The following is a 19,747-nucleotide window of genomic DNA, read 5'->3' on the forward strand; positions in this document are numbered from 1 at the left end:
AGACAGACAGACAGACAGACAGACAGACAGACAGACAGACAGACAGACAGACAGACAGACAGACAGACAGACAGACAGACAGACAGACAGACAGACAGACAGACAGACAGACAGACAGACAGACAGACAGACAGACAGACAGACAGACAGACAGACAGACAGACAGACAGACAGACAGACAGACAGACAGACAGACAGACAGACAGACAGACAGACAGACAGACAGACAGACAGACAGACAGACAGACAGACAGACAGACAGACAGACAGACAGACAGACAGACAGACAGACAGACAGACAGACAGACAGACAGACAGACAGACAGACAGACAGACAGACAGACAGACAGACAGACAGACAGACAGACAGACAGACAGACAGACAGACAGACAGACAGACAGACAGACAGACAGACAGACAGACAGACAGACAGACAGACAGACAGACAGACAGACAGACAGACAGACAGACAGACAGACAGACAGACAGACAGACAGACAGACAGACAGACAGACAGACAGACAGACAGACAGACAGACAGACAGACAGACAGACAGAGAGAGAGAGAGAGAGAGAGAGAGAGAGAGAGAGAGAGAGAGAGAGAGAGAGAGAGAGAGAAGGGGGGGAATTCCATTCAGCTTTTTTTTTTTTTCTTCATTTTTAGCTATCAGAAACTCCCCACTGCTGCACAATAGCCTTCTACTGTCCCCATTACTGCTGTCATTTATACACTTTATTTCTGATATTTTTCTCAAGAGATACTATACCCAAGTTTATAAAATATTTGTCTAAACGACTTTTGAAGGTATCTATAGTTTTGGCATTCACTAAGTCTGACAGTAACTTATTCCAGCGCTCAACACATCTATAGGAAAAGCTTTTTCCCCATGCACGTGCTACATCTTTTCGCTTTGAGTTTTATTCCATTTGTCCTGGTAACTGTATTTTCTTACATTTCGAAAAGAAGTCCATGATTAACTTTATCAAACTTGTTCATAATTCTGAACACTAGGATTAAGTCACTACAAAGTATACGTTTTTTTAAGGTAGAAGAGATCCAATCCTTTTAGCCTCTCTTCGTATGCATGATTTCTAAGGGACTAAATCAATTGTCGCACATCTTTTACTAGCTCTAGTCTTCCTTGTCTTTTTTATAGTCTGGGGACCAAACTGGACTGCATATTCAAGCCATGGTCTTACGATAAAATTATGGACTGCATATTCAAGGCGTGGTCTTACTAGAGAATAATAGTGTGAGAACTGTTTCTAGTGTCTTGCAATCTATGTTCCTGGGTATTAAACCCAACATTTGGTTGCCTATTTTACTTGCTTCTTGACAATGTTTAGCATAATTCAGACTGATACTAATGAAAACTGCAAGGTCCTTTTCTTCACTTACTTTAGTTAAAGTTTCCAAATAGTTTGTAATTGTAACATATATTCTGGTCTCCAAGGTTCATAATTTTACACTTCTCTACATTAAACTTCATTTGACATCTGTCTGACCACTCTGCTAGAAAGTTAAGACTATGAATTATTTTGCAGTACGTCTTGTGTATAACTTTACCTCATACTTTAGTATCATCAACAAATTTGAAGATCTTAGATATGAGACTGAATTCTAGGTCATTAATGCACATAATGAAAAGAATTGGATCTAGGACGGACCCCTGTGGCACAACACTCATTACATCTAGCCAATCTGAGGCTTCATCGTTTAATACTACATACTGCTTTCTTCCTGCTTATCCCAGGGGATAGGGGAGAAAATGCTTCCCCCACATTCCTCACATGTCGTAGAAGGCAACTAAAGGAGATGGAAGCAGGGGGCTAGAAACCCTTCCCCCCTTGTATTTTAACTTCCTAAAAGGGGAAACAGAAGAAGAAGTCATGTGGGGAGTGCTCATCCTCCTTCTATAGAAGGCTCAGATTGGGGTGTCTAAATGTGTGTGGATGTAACCAAGATAAGAAAAAAGGAGAGATAGGTAGTATGTTTGAGGAAAGGAACCTGGATGTTTTGGCTCTGAGTGAAACAAAGCTCAAGGGTAAAGGGGAAGAGTGGTTTGGGAAGGTTTTGGGAGTAAAGTCAGGGGTTGGTGACAGGACAAGAGCAAGGGAAGGAGTAGCACTATTCCTGAAACAGGAGGGGTGGAAGTATGTGATAAGAGTGTAAGAAAGTAAACTCTAGATTGATATGGGTAAAACAAAGTGGATGGAGAGACATGAGAGATTACTGGTGCATATGCACCTGGGCATGAGAAGAAAGATCATGAGAAGCAAGTGTTTTGCGAGCAACTGAGCGAGTGTGTGTTAGTAGTTTTGATGCACAAGACTGGGTTATAGTGTTGGGTGATTTGAATACTAAGGCAAGTAATGTGGCAGTTGAGGGAATAATTGGTGTACATGAGGTGTGTACATGAGGTGTTCAGTGTTGTAAATGGAAATGGTAAAGAGCTTATAGATTTGTGTGCTTAAAAAGGACTGGTGATTGGGAATACCTGGTTTAAAAAAGAGAGATATATATATATATATATATATATATATAAGTATACGTATGTAAGTAGGAGAGATGGCCCAAGAGCATTATTAGATTACGTGTTAATTGATAGGCATGTGAAAGAGAGACTCTTGGATGTTAATGTTCTGAGAGGAGCAACTACAGGGATGTCTGATCATTATCTTGCAGAGGAGAGGGTGAAGATTTGTAGAGGTTTTCAGAAAAGAAGAGAGAATGTTGGGGTGAAGAGAGTGGCGAAAGTAAGTGAGCTTGGGAAGGAGACTTGTGTGAGGAGAGTTTGAGTGGAACGGAAAAAGGTGAGAACAAAGGACATAAGGGGAGTGGGGGAGGTATGGGATGTATTTTGGGAAGCAGTGATGGCTTACGCAAAAGATGCCTGTGGCATGAGAAAGGTGGGAGGTGGGAAGATTAGAAAGGGAAGTGAGGGGTGAGATGAAGTGAGATTGTTAGTGAAAGAGAAGAGAGAGGCATTTGGAGAATTTTTGCAGGGAAATAATGCTAATGAATGGGAGATGTATAAAAGAAAGAGCAGGAGGTCAAGAGAAAGGTGCAGGTGAAAAAAAGGGCAAATGAGAGTTAGGATGACAGTGTATCATTAAATTTTAGGGAGAATAAAAAGATGTTTTGGAAGGAGGTAAATAAAGTGCATAAGACAAAAGAACAAATGGGAGCATCAGTGATGGGGGTTAATGTGGAGGTAATAACAAGTAGTGGTGACGTGAGAAGGAGATGGAGTGAGTATTTTGAAGGTTTGTTGATTGCGTTAGATGAAAGAGTGGCAGATATAGGGTGTTATGGTAGAGGTGGTGTGCAAAGTGAGAGGGTCAGGGAGAATGGTTTGGTAAACAGAGAGACGAGGTAGTGAAAGCTTTGCAGAAGATGAAAGCCTGCAAGGCAGCGGGTTTGGATGGTACTGCAGTGGAATCTACCAAAAAAGGGAGTGACTGTGTTGTTGACTGGTGGGTAAGGATATTCAATGTACGTATGACTCATGGTGAAGTGCCTGAGGACTGGCGGAATGCATGCTTAGTGCCATTGTACAAAGGCAAAGGGGATCAATGTGTGTGTTCAAATTACAGAGGTGTAAGTTTCTTGAGTATTCCTGGGAAATTATACAGGAGGGTATTGATTGAGAGGGTGAAGGCATGAACAGAGCATCAGATTGGGGAAGAGCAGTGTGGTTTCAGAAAGGAGAGAGGATGTGTGGATCAGGTGTTTGCTTTGAAGAATGTATGTGAGAAATACTTAGAAAAACAAATGGATTTGTATGTAGCATTTACGGATCTGGAGAAGGCACATGATTAGAGTTCATAGAGATTCTTTGTGGAAGGTATTATGAGAATATGGTGTGAGAAGCAAGTTGCTTGAAGCAGTGAAAAGTTTTTATTGAGGATGTAAGGCATGTGTTTGAGTAGGAAGAGAGGAAACTGACTGGTTCCCAGTGAATGCCAGTTTGTGGCAGGGGGTGTGTGATGTCTCCATGGTTGTTTAATTTGTTTATGATTGGGGTGGTTAGGGAGGTGAATGCATGAGTTTTGGAGAGAGGGGCAAGTATGCAGTCTGTTGTGGATGAGAGGGCTTGGGTAGAGTCAATTGTCAATTGTTGTTCACTGATTATAAAGGTGATTCGGATGAGAAACTGCAAAAGCTGGTGACTGAGTTTGGTAAAGTGTGTGAAAGAAGAAACCTGAGAGTAAATGTGAATAAGAGCAAGGTGGAAGTGCATTGCTGTAAGATATCTGGAAGTGCATTTAGCAGCAGATGGAACCATGGAAGCAGAAGTGAGTCACAGGGTGGAGGAAAGGGTGAAGGTTCTGGGAGCATTGAAGAATGTGTGGAAGGCGAGAATGTTACCTCGGAGAGCAAAAATGGGTATGTTTCAAGGAATAGTGGTTCCAACAATGTTATAAGGTTGTGAGGCATAGGTTATAGATTGGGTTATGCGGAGGAAGGTGGTGTTGGAAATGAGATGTTTGAGGACAATATGTGGTGTGCGGTGGTTTGATTAAGTAATGAAAGAGTAAAGAGATGTGTGGGAGTAAAAAGAGTGTGGTTGAGAGAGCAGAAGAGGGTGTATTGAAATGGTTTGGTCACATGGAGAGAATGGGTGAGGAAAGATTGACAAAGAGGATATATGTGTCAGAGGTGGAGGAAATGAGGAGATGTGGGAGACCAAATTGGAGGTGGAAGGATGGAGTGAAAACGATTGTGAGCAATCGAGGCCTGAACATGCAGGAGGGTGAAAAGTGTGCAAGGAACAGAGTGAATTGGAACGATGTGGTATACCAGGGTGGACGTACTGTCAAATGGATTGAACCAGGGTATGTGAATTGTCTTTGGTAAACCATGGAAAGTTTTGCTGGGCCTAGGTATGGAAAGGGAGCTGTGATTTAGGTGCATTACACAAGACAGCTAGAGACTGAGTGTGAACAAATGTGTCCTTTGGTGTCTTTTCCTAACACTACCTCATGGGCACGTGCGCACGTGTGTGTGTGTGTGTGTGTGTGTGTGGGGGGGGGGGGGGGGGGGGGTGCCATTTCATGTGTGGTGGGGTGGCGATGGGAATGGATGAGGGCAGCAAGTGTGAATGTGTACACGTGTATATATGTATACATTGAAATGCTTAGGCATGCATATGTGGGTGAGTATGTATATACAAGTGTAGGTGGGTGGGTTGGGCCATTCTTTCATGTTTCCTTGTGTTTCCTCGCTAATACGGGAGACAGCAACAAAGTGTAATAAAATACATATAAAAAAAGAATCATCAAAGGGAAAACAATACACCTCATCCTTGGTTGTGTCAGTCCAATTAGCCATTTGACATCGAGTTGAAATGAAGGAAGTGTTTCCATGATACTGAAAATGTAGGGCTTCCATGACATACTGATAATATCTATCTGCTTCCTCCAAAATCTGTTCCATGAAGTTTGTGTAAATATAGTTAAAAAATCAATTTCCAGTGAAGAAGAATTCCTTGTTCTGAATTTGAGCAATCAAACACAAAGTATGTATTTAGATGTGAGTGGCGTAGTGGGCCAGTCTCATTCACAACTACCTGCTTCATCTCCACTACTCATACGCTGATTGTTTTGGTGGCAGTGTGTGTGGGTCATGTCCACAGTTACTATACCTCTCATCTTCACTATATGGACACTAATCTTCTGTTATTAATACACTTTCTAAAAGGGGAAACAGAAAAGAGAGTCATGCGGGGAGTGCTCATCCTCCTCGAAGGCTCAGATTAGGGTGTCTAAATGTGTGTGGATGTAACCAAGATGAGAAAAAAGGAGAGATAGGTAGTATGTTTGAGGAAAGGAACCTGGATGTTTTGGCTGTGTGTGAAACGAAGCTCAAGGGTAAAGGGGAAGAGTGGTTGGGAATGTCTTGGGAGTAAAGTCAGGGGTTAGTGAGAGGATGAGAGCAAGGGAAGGAGTAGCACTACTCCTGAAACACGAGTAGTGGGAGTATGTGATAGAATGTAAGAAAGTAAACTCTAGATTGATATGGGTAAAACTGAAAGTGGATGGAGATGGGTGATTATTGGTGCATATGCACCTGCGCATGAGAAGATCATGAGAGGCAAGTGTTTTGGGAGCAGCTGAGTGTGTGTGTTACTAGTTTTGATGCACAAGACCGGGTTATAGTGATGGGTGATTTGAATGCAAAGGTAAGTAATGAGGCAGTTGAGGGAATAATTGGTGTACAAGGGGTGTTCAGTGTTGCAAATGGAAATGGTAAAGAGCTTGTAGATAAGGAATACCTGGCTTAAAAAGAGAGCTATACATAAGTAAACGTATGTAAGTAGAAAGGTGGCCAGAGAGCGTTACTGGATTACGCGTTAATTGATAGGCACACGAAAGAGAGACTTTTGGATGTTAATGTGCTGAGAGGTGCAACTGGAGGGATGTCTGATCATTATCTTGTGTAGGTGAAGGTGAAGATTAGTAGAGGTTTTCAGAAACAAGAGAGAATGTTGTGGTAAAGAGAGTGGTGCGAGTAAGTGAGCTTGGGAAGGAGACTCGAGAGAGAAAGTACTAGGAGAGACTGAGTACAGAATGGAAAAAGGTGAGAGCAAAGGACGTAAGGGGAGTGGAGGAGGAATGGGATGTATTTAGGGAAGCAGTGATAGATTGCGCAAAAGATGCTTGTGGCATGAGAAGCATGGGAGGTGGGCAAATTAGAATGAGTAGTGAGTGGTGGGATGAAAAAGTAAGATTATTAGCAAAAGAGAAGAGAGAGGCATTTGGACAATTTTTGCAGGGAAATAATGCAAATGACCGGGAGATGTATAAAAGAATGAAACGGGGTCAAGAGAAAAGGTGCAAGAGGTGGAAAAGAGGGCAAATGAGAGTTGGGGTGAGAGAGTATCATTAAATTTTAGGGAGAATAAAAAGATGTTTTGGAAGGAGGTAAATAAAGTGCATAAGACAAGGGAACAAATGGGAACATCAGTGAAGGGCACAAATAGGGAGGTGATAACAAGTAGTGGTGATGTGAGGAGGAGATGGAGTGAGTATTTTGAAGGCTTGTTGAATGTTTGATGATAGAGTGGCAGATATAGGGTGTTTTGGTCGAGGTGGTGTGCAAAGTGAGAGGGTTAAGGAGAATGATTTGGTAAACAGAGAAGAGGTAGTAAAAGCTTTGCAGAAGATGAGAGCCAGCAAGGCAGCGGGTTTGGATGGTATCGCAGTGGAATTTATTAAAAAAAGGAGTGACTGTATTGTTGACTGGTTGGTAAGATTATTTAATGTATGTATGACTCATGGTGAGGTGTCTGAGGATTGGCAGAATGACAGCATAGTGCAACTGTACAAACGTAAAGGGGATAAAAGTGAATGCTCAAATTACAGAGGTATGAGTTTGTTGAGTATTCCTGGGAAATTATATGGGAGGGTATTCATTGAGAGGGTAAAGGCATGTACAGAGCATCAGATTGGGGAAGAGCAGTGTGGTTTCACATGTGGTAGAGGATGTGTGGATCAGATGTTTGCTTTAAAGAATGTATGTGAGAAATACTTAGAAAAACAAATGGATTTCCATGTATCATTTATGGATCTGGAGAAGGTATATGACAGAGTTGATAAGAGATGCTCAGTGGAAGGTATTAAGAATATATGGTGTGGGAGGCAAGTTGTTACAAGCAGTGAAAACTTTTTATCGAGGATGTACGGAATGTGTATGTGTAGGAAGAGAGGAAAGTGATTGGTTCTCAGTGAATGTTGGTTTGCGGCAGGGGTGCGTGATGTCTCCATGGTTGTTTAATTTGTTTATGGATGGGGTTGTTAGGGAGGTGAATGCAAGAGTTTTGGAAAGGGGGGCAAGTAACCAGTCTGTTGTGGATAAGAGATCTTGGGAAGTGAGTCAGTTGTTGTTCACTGATGATACAGCGCTAGTGGCTGATTCGGGTGAGAAACTGCAGAAGCTGGTGATTGAGTTTGGTAAAGTGTGTGGAAGACGAAACCTGAGAGTAAATGTGAATAAGAGCAAGGTTATTAGGTACAGTAGGGTTGAGGGACAAGTCAAATGGGAGGTAAGTTTGAATGGAGAAAAACTGGAGGAAGTGAAGTGTTTTAGATATCTGGGAGTGGATTTGGCAGCGGATGGAACCAATGAAGCACAAGTGAATTATAAGAGTGGGGGAGGGGGCAGAAGTTCTGGGAGCTTTGAAAAATGTGTTGAAGTCGAGAACGTTATCTTGGAAAGCAAAAATGGTATGTTTGAAGGAACAGTGGTTCCAACAATGTTATATGGTTGCGAGTCATGGGCTTTAGGTAGAGTTGTGTGGAGTAGGGTGGATGTGCTGAAAATGAGATGTTTGAGGACAATATGTGGTGTGAGGTGGTTTGATCCAGTAAGTAATGAAAGGGTAAGAGGGATGTGTGAAAATAAAGAGTGTGGTTAAGAGAGCAGAAGAGGGTGTTTTGAAATGGTTTGGTCACATGGAGAGAATGAATGAGGAAAGATTGACAAAGTCAGAGGTGGAGGGAACGAGGAAAATTGGGAGACCAAATTGGAGGGGAAAAGATGGAGTGAAAAAGATTTTGAGTGATCGGAGCCTAAACATGCAGGAGGGTGAAATCCGTGCAAGGAATAGAGTGAATTGGAACGATGTGGTATACCAGGGTCGACATGCTGTCAGTGGATTGGACCAGGGCATGTGAAGCGTCTGGGGTAAACCATGGAAAGTTTTTGGCGCCTGGATGTGAAAAGGGAGCTGTGGTTTTGGTGCATTATACATGACAGCTAGAGACTGAGTACGAACGAATGTGGCCATTGTCTTTTCCTAGCGCAACCTCGAGCAGGTGCGGGGGAAAGGGATTGTTATTTCATGTGTGGCGGGGTGGCGACAGGAATGAATAAGGGCAGACAGTATGAATTACTGTCTGAGATAGGTAGTATGTTTGAGGAAAGGAACCTGGATGTTTTGGCTCTGAGTGAAACAAAGCTCAAGGGTAAAGGGGAAGAGTGGTTTGGGAATGTCTGGGGAGTAAAGTCAGGGGTTAGTGAGAGGACAAGAGCAAGGGAAGGAGTAGCACTACTCCTGAAACAGGAGTTGTGGGAGTATGTGATAGAATGTAAGAAAGTAAATTCTCGATAAATATGGGTAAAAATGAAAGGTGATGGAGAGAGATGGGTGATTATTGGTGCATATGCACCTGGGCATGAGAAGAAAGATCATGAGAGGCAAGTGTTTTGGGAGCAGCTGAATGAGTGTGTTAGTGGTTTTGATGCACGAGACCTGGTTATAGTGATGGGTGATTTGAATGCAAAGGTGAGTAATGTGGCAGTTGAGGGAATAATTGGTGTACATGGGGTGTTCAGTGTTGTAAATGGAAATGGTGAAGAGCTTGTAGATTTATGTGCTGAAAAAGGACTGGTGATTGGGAATACCTGGTTTAAAAAGCGAGATATAAATAAGTATATGTATGTAAGTAGGAGAGATGGCCAGAGAGCGTTATTGGATTACGTGTTAATTGACAGGCGCGTGAAAGAGAGACTTTTGGATGTTAATGTGCTGAGAGGTGCAACTGGAGGGATGTCTGATCATTATCTTGTGGAGGCTAAGGTGAAGATTTGTATGGGTTTTCAGAAAAGAAGAGTGAATGTTGGGGTGAAGAGGGTGGTGAGAGTAAGTGAGCTTGGGAAGGAGACTTGTGTGAGGAAGTACCAGGAGAGACTGAGTACAGAATGGAAAAAGGTGAGAACAATGGAAGTAAGGGGAGTGGGGGAGGAATGGGATGTATTTAGGGAATCAGTGATGGATTGCGCAAAAGATGCTTGTGGCATGAGAAGAGTGGGAGGTGGGTTGATTAGAAAGGGTAGTGAGTGGTGGGATGAAGAAGTAAGATTATTAGTGAAAGAGAAGAGAGGGGCATTTGGACGATTTTTGCAGGGAAAAAATGCAAATGAGTGGGAGATGTATAAAAGAAAGAGACAGGAGGTCAAGAGAAAGGTGCAAGAGGTGAAAAAGAGGGCAAATGAGAGTTGGGGTGAGAGAGTATCATTAAATTTTTGGTAGAATAAAAAGATGTTCTGGAAGGAGGTAAATAAAGCGCGTAAGACAAGGGAGAAAATGGGCACTTCAGTGAAGGGCGCAAATGGGGAGGTGATAAGTAGTGGTGATGTGAGAAGGAGATGGAGTGAGTATTTTGAAGGTATGTTGAATGTGTTTGATGATAAGAGTGGCAGATATAGGGTGTTTTGGTCGAGGTGGTGTGCAAAGTGAGAGGGTTAGGGAAAATGATTTGGTAAACAGAGAAGAGGTAGTAAAAGCTTTGCGGAAGATGAAAGCCGGCAAGGCAGCAGGTTTGGATGGTATTGCAGTGGAATTTATTAAAAAAGGGGGTGACTGTATTGTTGACTGGTTGGTAAGGTTATTTACAGTATGTATGACTCATGGTGAGGTGCCTGAGGATTGGCGGAATGCGTGCATAGTGCCATTGTACAAAGGCAAAGGGGATAAGAGTGAGTGCTCAAATTACAGAGGTATAAGTTTGTTGAGAATATATGGTGTGGGAGGCAAGTTGTTAGAAGCAGTGAAAAGTTTTTATCGAGGATGTAAGGCACGTGTACGTGTAGGAAGAGAGGAAAGTGATTGGTTCTCAGTGAATGTAGGTTTGCAGTAGGGGTGTGTGATGTCTCCATGGTTGTTTAATTTGTTTATGGATGGGGTTGTTAGGGAGGTGAATGCAAGAGTTTTGGAAAGAGGGGCAAGTATGAAGTCTGTTGGGGATGAGAGAGCTTGGGAAGTGAGTCCGTTGTTGTTCGCTGATGATACAGCGCTGGTGGCTGATTCATGTGAGAAACTGCAGAAGCTGGTGACTGAGTTTGGTAAAGTGTGTGAAAGAAGAAAGTTACGAGTAAATGTGAATAAGAGCAAGGTTATTAGGTACAGTAGGGTTGAGGGTCAAGTCAATTGGGAGGTGAGTTTGAATGGAGAAAAACTGGAGGAAGTGAAGTGTTTTAGATATCTGGGAGTGGATCTGGCAGCAGATGGAACCATGGAAGCGGAAGTGGATCATAGGGTGGGGGAGGGGGCGAAAATTCTGGGAGCCTTGAAGAATGTGTGGAAGTCGAGAACATTATCTCGGAAAGCAAAAATGGGTATGTTTGAAGGAATAGTGGTTCCAACAATGTTGTATGGTTGCGAGGCATGGGCTATGGATAGAGTTGTGCGCAGGAGGATGGATGTGCTGGAAATGAGATGTTTGAGGACAATGTGTGGTGTGAGGTGGTTTGATCGAGTAAGTAACGTAAGGGTAAGACAGATGTGTGGATATAAAAAGAGCGTGGTTGAGAGAGCAGAAGAGGGTGTTTTGAAATGGTTTGGGCACATGGAGAGAATGAGTGAGGAAAGATTGACCAAGAGTATATATGTGTCGGAGGTGGAGGGAACGAGGGGAAGAGGGAGACCAAATTGGAGGTGGAAAGATGGAGTGAAAAAGATTTTGTGTGATCGGGGCCTGAACATGCAGGAGGGTGAAAGGAGGGCAAGGAATAGAGTGAATTGGAGCGATGTGGTATACCGGGGTTGACGTGCTGTCAGTGGATTGAATCGGGGCATGTGAAGCGTCTGGGGTAAACCATGGAAAGCTGTGTAGGTATGTATATTTGCGTGTGTGGACGTATGTATATACATGTGTATGGAGGTGGGTTGGGCCATTTCTTTCGTCTGTTTCCTTGCGCTACCTCGCAAACGCGGGAGACAGCGACAAAGAAAAAAAAAAAAAAAAAAAAAAAAGTTTGTTGAGTATTCCTGGTAAATTATATGGGAGGGTATTGATTGAGAGGGTGAAGGCATGTACAGAGCATCAGATTGGGGAAGAGCAGTGTGGTTTCAGAAGTGGTAGAGGATGTGTGGATCAGATGTTTGCTTTGAAGAATGTATGCGAGAAATACTTAGAAAAGCAAATGGATTTGTATGTAGCATTTATGGATCTGGAGAAGGCATATGAAGAGTTGATAGAGATGCTCTGTGGAAGGTATTAAGAATATATGGTGTGGGAGGCAAGTTGTTAGAAGCAGTGAAAAGTTTTTATCGAGGATGTAAGGCATGTGTACGTGTAGGAAGAGAGGAAAGTGATTGGTTCTCAGTAAATGTAGGTTTGCGGCAGGGGTGTGTGATGTCTCCATGGTTGTTTAATTTGTTTATGGATGGGGTTGTTAGGGAGGTGAATGCAAGAGTTTTGGAAAGAGGGGCAAGTATGAAGTCTGTTGTGGATGAGAGAGCTTGGGAAGTGAGTCAGTTGTTGTTCGCTGATGATACAGCGCTGGTGGCTGATTCATGTGAGAAACTGCAGAAGCTGGTGACTGAGTTTGGTAAAGTGTGTGAAAGAAGAAAGTTAAGAGTAAATGTGAATAAGAGCAAGGTTATTAGGTACAGTAGGGTTGAGGGTCAAGTCAATTGGGAGGTGAGTTTGAATGGAGAAAAACTGGAGGAAGTGAAGTGTTTTAGATATCTGGGAGTGGATCTGGCAGCGGATGGAACCATGGAAGCGGAAGTGAATCATAGGGTGGGGGAGAGGGTGAAAATCCTGGGAGCCTTGAAGAATGAGTGGAAGTCGAGAACATTATCTAGGAAAGCAAAAATGGGTATGTTTGAAGGAATAGTGGTTTCAACAATGTTGTATGGTTGCGAGGCGTGGGCTATGGATAGAGTTGTGCGCAGGAGGGTGGATGTGCTGGAAATGAGATGTTTGAGGACAATATGTGGTGTGAGGTGGTTTGATCGAGTAAGTAATGTGAGGGTAAGAGAGATGTGTGGAAATAAAAAGAGCGTGGTTGAGACAGCAGAAGAGGGTGTTTTGAAATGGTTTGGGCACATGGAGAGAATGAGTGAGGAAAGATTGACAAAGAGGATATATGTGTCGGAGGTGGAGGGAACGAGGAGAAGTGGGAGACCAAATTGGAGGTGGAAAGATGGAGTGAAAAAGATTTTGTGTGATCGGGGCCTGAACATGCAGGAGGGTGAAAGGCGGGCAAGGAATAGAGTGAATTGGATCGATGTGGTATACCGGGGTTGACGTGCTGTCAGTGGATTGAATCGGGGCATGTGAAGCGTCTGGGGTAAACCATGGAAAGTTGTGTGGGGCCTGGATGTGGAAAGGGAGCTGTGGTTTCGGGCATTATTGCGTGGCAGCTAGAGACTGAGTGTGAACGAATGGGGCCTTTGTTGTCTTTTCCTTGTGCTACCTCGCACACATGAGGGGGGAGGGGAAAGGTATTCCATGTGTGGCGAGGTGGCGATGGGAGTGAATGGGGGCAGACAGTGTGAATTGTGTGCATGGGTATATATGTATGTGTCTCTGTATGTATATATATTTGCGTGTGTGGACGTGTGTGTATACATTGTGCATGGGGGTGGGTTGGGCCATTTCTTTCGTCTGTTTCCTTGCGCTACCTCGCAAACGCGGGAGACAGCGACAAAGCAAAATAATAATAATAGTATGAATTACGTACATGTGTATATGTGTATGTGTGTGTGTGGACGTGTATGTATATACATGTGTATGTGCGTGGGTTGGGCCATTCTTTCGTCTGTTTCCTTGCGCTACCTCGCTAATGCAGGAGACAGCAACAAAGTATAATAATAATAATAATGATACAAATCACATCCAGTAAGAATATCAGCATAATTAGGGGTACAGGGGATGTTGTGATGGCAGCTTGCTGGTGCTGTACTGCTCTCTCTCTCCCAAAATCAAACACATTAACTCATACAGTTTGAAGAAATGCCATTATCTTAAGGCAATTACAAATGATGTCAGTTATGCCTATTTGTCAGCCAAACTTCCACCAAGGCATTCTTATAGTGTAAACCATATATGTACCAGCTTCAGTGACCCCTTATTTTTCACAAAGACCACATATGTACCAACTAGTGTATAGATCAACAATGACTGGGTCAATAAAAAATGGTGGTGGTGGAGTCTTTCTCTTAAAACTTAACTCAATCCTGTGCTGAAAGACGTTATAGCTGTTGATACAATTGACATCATGTTTGTGGATATCGGGGATGAGTTCATAAAAAATAAAACTAGAACGAGTCTAAGAGCCTCCAGCACAGGCACTAAAGAAAATGGGACTCTATGATCAGCTAGCAGAAATTAGCAATGGAAATGATTTGCTCATGGAAGGAGATTTCAACATACTACTATCTCAGTAAGGAAAACTTTTTTCAGTAGCTCAGGACATGGGCTTTACCTAAATCTACCTGAGTGTGTGCTCAAACAATTAGATGAGAAGCTTATACATGAAAAGAAGATAGTTCTGGCCACAAATGTGGATCTTGTTAACAATGCTGAAGGAGGTGAAAAGTTTGGTATGAGTGATCACCAGTTTATGACTTTTGAAAGTTACCTTTCAACACTGCCTGTAATTCTGAACAACATGAGTCTGGAAAAAATAAAGAGGCTCCCTAACTTACAGAAGACTGAACATGTGGAAATCCAATATTAGGCAATTTTTCCCATAATTCATGTATATTGTATTTTCAATACTTGGGAAGCTCTGTATTAAGAGTGGAAATGCTAAGTAGCATGTGCATCAGAATACAGTAAAGAAATGCTTTAAAAAGGCAGCCTCTTTCCCAAGATAGACATCTTACATAAAAGTGAAACTGGTTCTGTGCACATTTTTGCCACAATGTTTTGGAACTTTCAGTGACTTACTGTGTGACAGCTCACTTATTTCTAATTCATAATGACTGGAGAATGGCCAAATGATGATAAAAGTGGAGAACATCCTTGCAAATGTAAAGTGGTTGATTTGGAGATGAAGAGAAAAATAATGAAGCAAGAAGGTGGGGAAACACTCTTTACCAACACTGAACACAATATTGAATGACAGTGTGCACATTAAGGAACACATAAAAGGTTTGGCACCTTTAAAATTGCATTATAACCAAGAGCAATCTGGTGTTATCTAAGAGATGGAGAAATTATTTTGTGGATGAAAGATTAAATTCAACGTCATGTACCACTAAGTCTCATGGTGACAAGTGATGGCTAGAAGTCTCTTCGAATCTATTTACTGTAATCCTGAAGCAAAATATAGGGCCAACAACAAATCACTTCCACCTAATGCTTCTGCCTGATGTTCCTACCCACTACTTCTATCTACTGCCATGGCAGGGCTAGTTCATAATGCTCCCCATAGATAAACCTCAAGTTACTGAACAGAGTTCAGCGATTCAAGTGTTGTCAAGTGTCATGCATGACAAGGAAACAATAAATGTTTGTGGAGAGAATACCAGCAATCAACATGTGTGTCAGGTATAAAGAAAAGGCAGCTACCTGGATCAGAAGAGTTCAACTTCACAACCACGAACAAAGTTGTTACTAACCCTTCCGATACCCAGGGAAGTACTGTCAGTAACATACCTCCTTGGTCAGTGGTTGCCTACCAAACACTACCTACCTATGCCTTTGTGTTTTCGTCCTAGTGTAAATCTACCTTTCATTGATCATTCTTTCCTCTAATGAACATTCCTTAAGAACAATATCTTGTTATCACTTTGCCCTTTCTCCTCAGTAGCAAATAACTTATTACAATTATTATTTTTTTTACTTTGTCGCTGTCTCCCGCAGTAGCGAGGTAGCACAAGGAAACAGACAGAAAAATGGCCCAACCCACCCACATACACGTATATACATACACATCCACACACATACATATACATACCTATACATCTCAACGTATACATACATATATACACATGTACATAATTCATAATGTCTGCCATCATTCAGTCCCGTTGCCACCCCACCACACATGAAACAACCACCCCCTCCCCCCAAATGTGCAAGAGGTAGCGCTAGAAAAAGACAACAAAGGCCACATTCATTCACACTCAGTCTCTAGCTGTCATGTATAATGCACTGAAACCACAGCTCCCTTTCCAACAAAGGCCACATTCATTCACACTCAGTCTCTAGCTGTCATGTATAATGCAATGAAACCACAGCTCCCTTTCCACATCTAGGCCCCACACAACTTTCCATGGTTTACCCCAGACGCTTCACATGCCCTGGTTTAATCCATTGACAGCACATTGACCCTGGTATACTACATTGTTTCAATTCACTCTATTCCTTGCACGCCTTTCACCCTCCTGTATGTTCAGGCCCCGATCACTCAAAATCTTTTTCACTTCATCTTTCCACCTCCAATTGGGTCTCCCACTTCTCCTCGTTCCCTCCAACTCCGACACATATATCCTATTGGTCAATCTTTCCTCACTCATTCTCTCTATGTGACCAAACCATCTCAAAACACCCTCTTCTGCTCTCTCAACCACACTCTTTTTATTACCACACATATCTCTTATCCTTTCATTATTTCCTCGATCAAACTACATTACACCACATATTGTCCTCAAACATCTCATTTCCAGCACATCCACCCTTCTCTGCACAACTCTATCAATAGCCCATGCTTTGCAACCATATATCATTGTTGGAACCACCATTCCTTCAAACATACCCATTTTTGCTTTCCGAGATAACGTTCTCGACTTCAACATATTCTCAACGCTCCCATAACTTTCACCCCCTCCCCCACCCTATGATTCACTTCCGCTTTCATGGTTCCTTCCACTGCCAAATCCACTCCCAGATATCCAAAACACTTTACTTCCTCCAGTTTTTCTCCATTCAAACTTACCTCCCAATTGACTTGTCCCTCAACCCTACTGTACCTAATAACCTTGCTCTTATTCACATTTACTCTCAGCTTTCTTCTCTCACACACTTTACCAAACTCAGTCACCAGCTGCTGCAGTTTCTCACATGAATCAGCCACCAGCACTGTAACATCAGCGAACAACAACTGACTCACTTCCCCAACTCTTTCATCCACAACAGACTGCATACTTGCCCCTCTTTCCAAAACTCTTGCATTCACCTCTCAAACAACCCCATCCATAAACAAATTAAACAACCATGGACACATCACACACCCCTGCCGCGATCCTACATTCACAGAGAACAATCACTTTCCTCTCTTCCTACACGTACACATGCCTTACATCCTCGATAAAAGACTTTTCACTGCTTCTAACAACTTGCCTCCCACACCATGTATTCTTAATACCTTCCACAGAGCATCTCTATCAACTCTATCATATGCCTTCTCCAGATCCATAAATGCTACATACAAATCCATTTGCTTTTCTAAGTATTTCTCACATACATTCTTCAAAGCAAACACCTGATCCACGCATCCTCTACCACTTCTGAAACCACACTGCTCTTTCCAATCTGATGCTCTGTACATGCCTTCACCCTCTCAATCAATACCCTCCCATATAGTTTACCAGGAACACTCAACAAACTTATACCTCTGTAATTTGAGCACTCACTCTTATCCCCTTTGCCTTTGTACAATGGCACTATGCAAGCATTCTGCCAATCCTCAGGCACCTCACCATGAGTCATACATACATTAAATAGCCTTAACAACCAGTCAACAGTCAACCAGTCACCCCATTTTTTAATGAATTACACTGCAATACCATCCAAACCTGCCGCCTTGCCAGCTTTCATCTTCCACAAAGCTTTTACTACCTCTTCTCTGTTTGCCAAATCATTCTCCCTAACCCTCTCACTTCGCACACCACCTCGACCAAAACACCCTATATTTGCCACTCTATAATCAGGCACATCCAACAAACCTTCAAAATACTCACTCCATCTCCTCACATCACCACTACTTGTTATCACCTCCCCATTAGCGCCCTTCACTGACGTTCCCATAAGTTCCCTTATCATACGCACTTTATTTACCTCCTTCCAAAAATCTTGTTATTCTCCTTAAAATCTAATGATGCTCACTCACCCCAACTCTCATTTGCCCTCTTTTTCACCTCTTGCACCTTTCTCTTGACCTCCTGTCTCTTTCTTTTATTCATCTCCCACTCATTTGCATTATTTCCCTGCAAAAATCATCCCAATGCCTCTCTCTTCTCTTTCACTAACAATCTTACTTCTTCATCCCACCACTCACTACCCTTTCTAATCTACGCACCTCCCATGCTTCTCATGCCACAAGTATCTTTTGCACAAGCCATCACTGCTTCCCTAAATACATCCCATTCCTCCCCACTTCCCTTCCCTCCTTTGTTCTCACCTTTTTCCATTCTGTACTCAGTCTCTCCTTGTACTTCCTCACACAAGTCTCCTTCCCAAGCTCACTTACTCTCACCACTCTCTTCACCCCAACATTCTCTTTTCTTTTCTGGAAACCTCTACAAATCTTCACCTTCGCCTCCACAAGATAATGATCAGACATCCCTCCAGTTGCACCTCTCAGCACATTAACATCCAAAAGTCTCTCTTTTGTGCGCCTATCAATCAACACGTAATCCAATAACGCTCTCTGGCCATCTCTCCTACTTACATTCGTATACTTATGTTTTTTTTTTTTTTTTTTTATACCTCGTCGCTGTCTCCTGCGTTTGCGAGGTAGCGCAAGGAAACAGACGAAAGAAATGGCCCAATCCCCCCCATACACATGTACATACATACGTCCACACACGCAAATATACATACCTACACAGCTTTCCATGGTTTACCCCGGACGCTTCACATGCCCTGCTTCAATCCACTGACAGCACGTCAACCCCTGTATACCACATCGCTCCAATTCACTCTATTCCTTGCCCTCCTTTCACCCTCCTGCATGTTCAGGCCCCGATCACACAAAATCCTTTTCACTCCATCTTTCCACCTCCAATTTGGTCTCCCTCTTCTCCTCGTTCCCTCCACCTCCGACACATATATCCTCTTGGTCAATCTTTCCTCACTCATTCTCTCCATGTGCCCAAACCACTTCAAAACACCCTCTTCTGCTCTCTCAACCACGCTCTTTTTATTTCCACACATCTCTCTTACCCTTACGTTACTTACTCGATCAAACTACCTCACACCACACATTGTCCTCAAACATCTCATTTCCAGCACATCCATCCTCCTGCGCACAACTCTATCCATAGCCCACGCCTCGCAACCATACAACATTGTTGGAACCACTATTCCTTCAAAAATACCCATTTTTGCTTTCCGGGATAATGTTCTCGACTTCCACACATTTTTCAAGGCTCCCAAAATTTTTGCCCCCTCCCCCACCCTATGATCCACTTCCGCTTCCATGGTTCCATCCGCTGACAGATCCACTCCCAGATATCTAAAACACTTCACTTCCTCCAGTTTTTCTCCATTCAAACTCACCTCCCAATTGACTTGACCCTCAACCCTACTGTACCTAATAACCTTGCTCTTATTCACATTTACTCTTAACTTTCTTCTTCCACACACTTTACCAAACTCCGTCACCAGCTTCTGCAGTTTCTCACATGAATCCGCCACCAGCGCTGTATCATCAGCGAACAACAACTGACTCACTTCCCAAGCTCTCTCATCCCAACAGACTTCATACTTGCCCCTCTTTCCAAGACTCTTGCATTTACCTCCCTAACAACCCCATCCATAAACAAATTAAACAACCATGGAGACATCACACACCCCTGCCGCAAACCTACATTCACTGAGAACCAATCACTTTCCTCTCTTCCTACACGTACACATGCCTTACATCCTCGATAAAAACTTTTCACTGCTTCTAACAACTTGCCTCCCACACCATATATTCTTAATACCTTCCACAGAGCATCTCTATCAACTCTATCATATGCCTTCTCCAGATCCATAAATGCTACATACAAATCCATT

General features: G+C 42.8%; 1 protein-coding gene across 1 annotated transcript in view; it reads right to left on the reverse strand.

The window, feature by feature from the left end:
• Zn72D (Zinc-finger protein 72D) overlaps positions 1 to 19,747 on the reverse strand; it is a 362,702-nt gene that overhangs the window by 154,160 nt on the left and 188,795 nt on the right. The window lies entirely within an intron of this gene.

The sequence above is a fragment of the Panulirus ornatus genome, chromosome 41 (genome assembly GCF_036320965.1).
Source record: "Panulirus ornatus isolate Po-2019 chromosome 41, ASM3632096v1, whole genome shotgun sequence".
Lineage (NCBI taxonomy): Eukaryota > Metazoa > Arthropoda > Malacostraca > Decapoda > Palinuridae > Panulirus > Panulirus ornatus.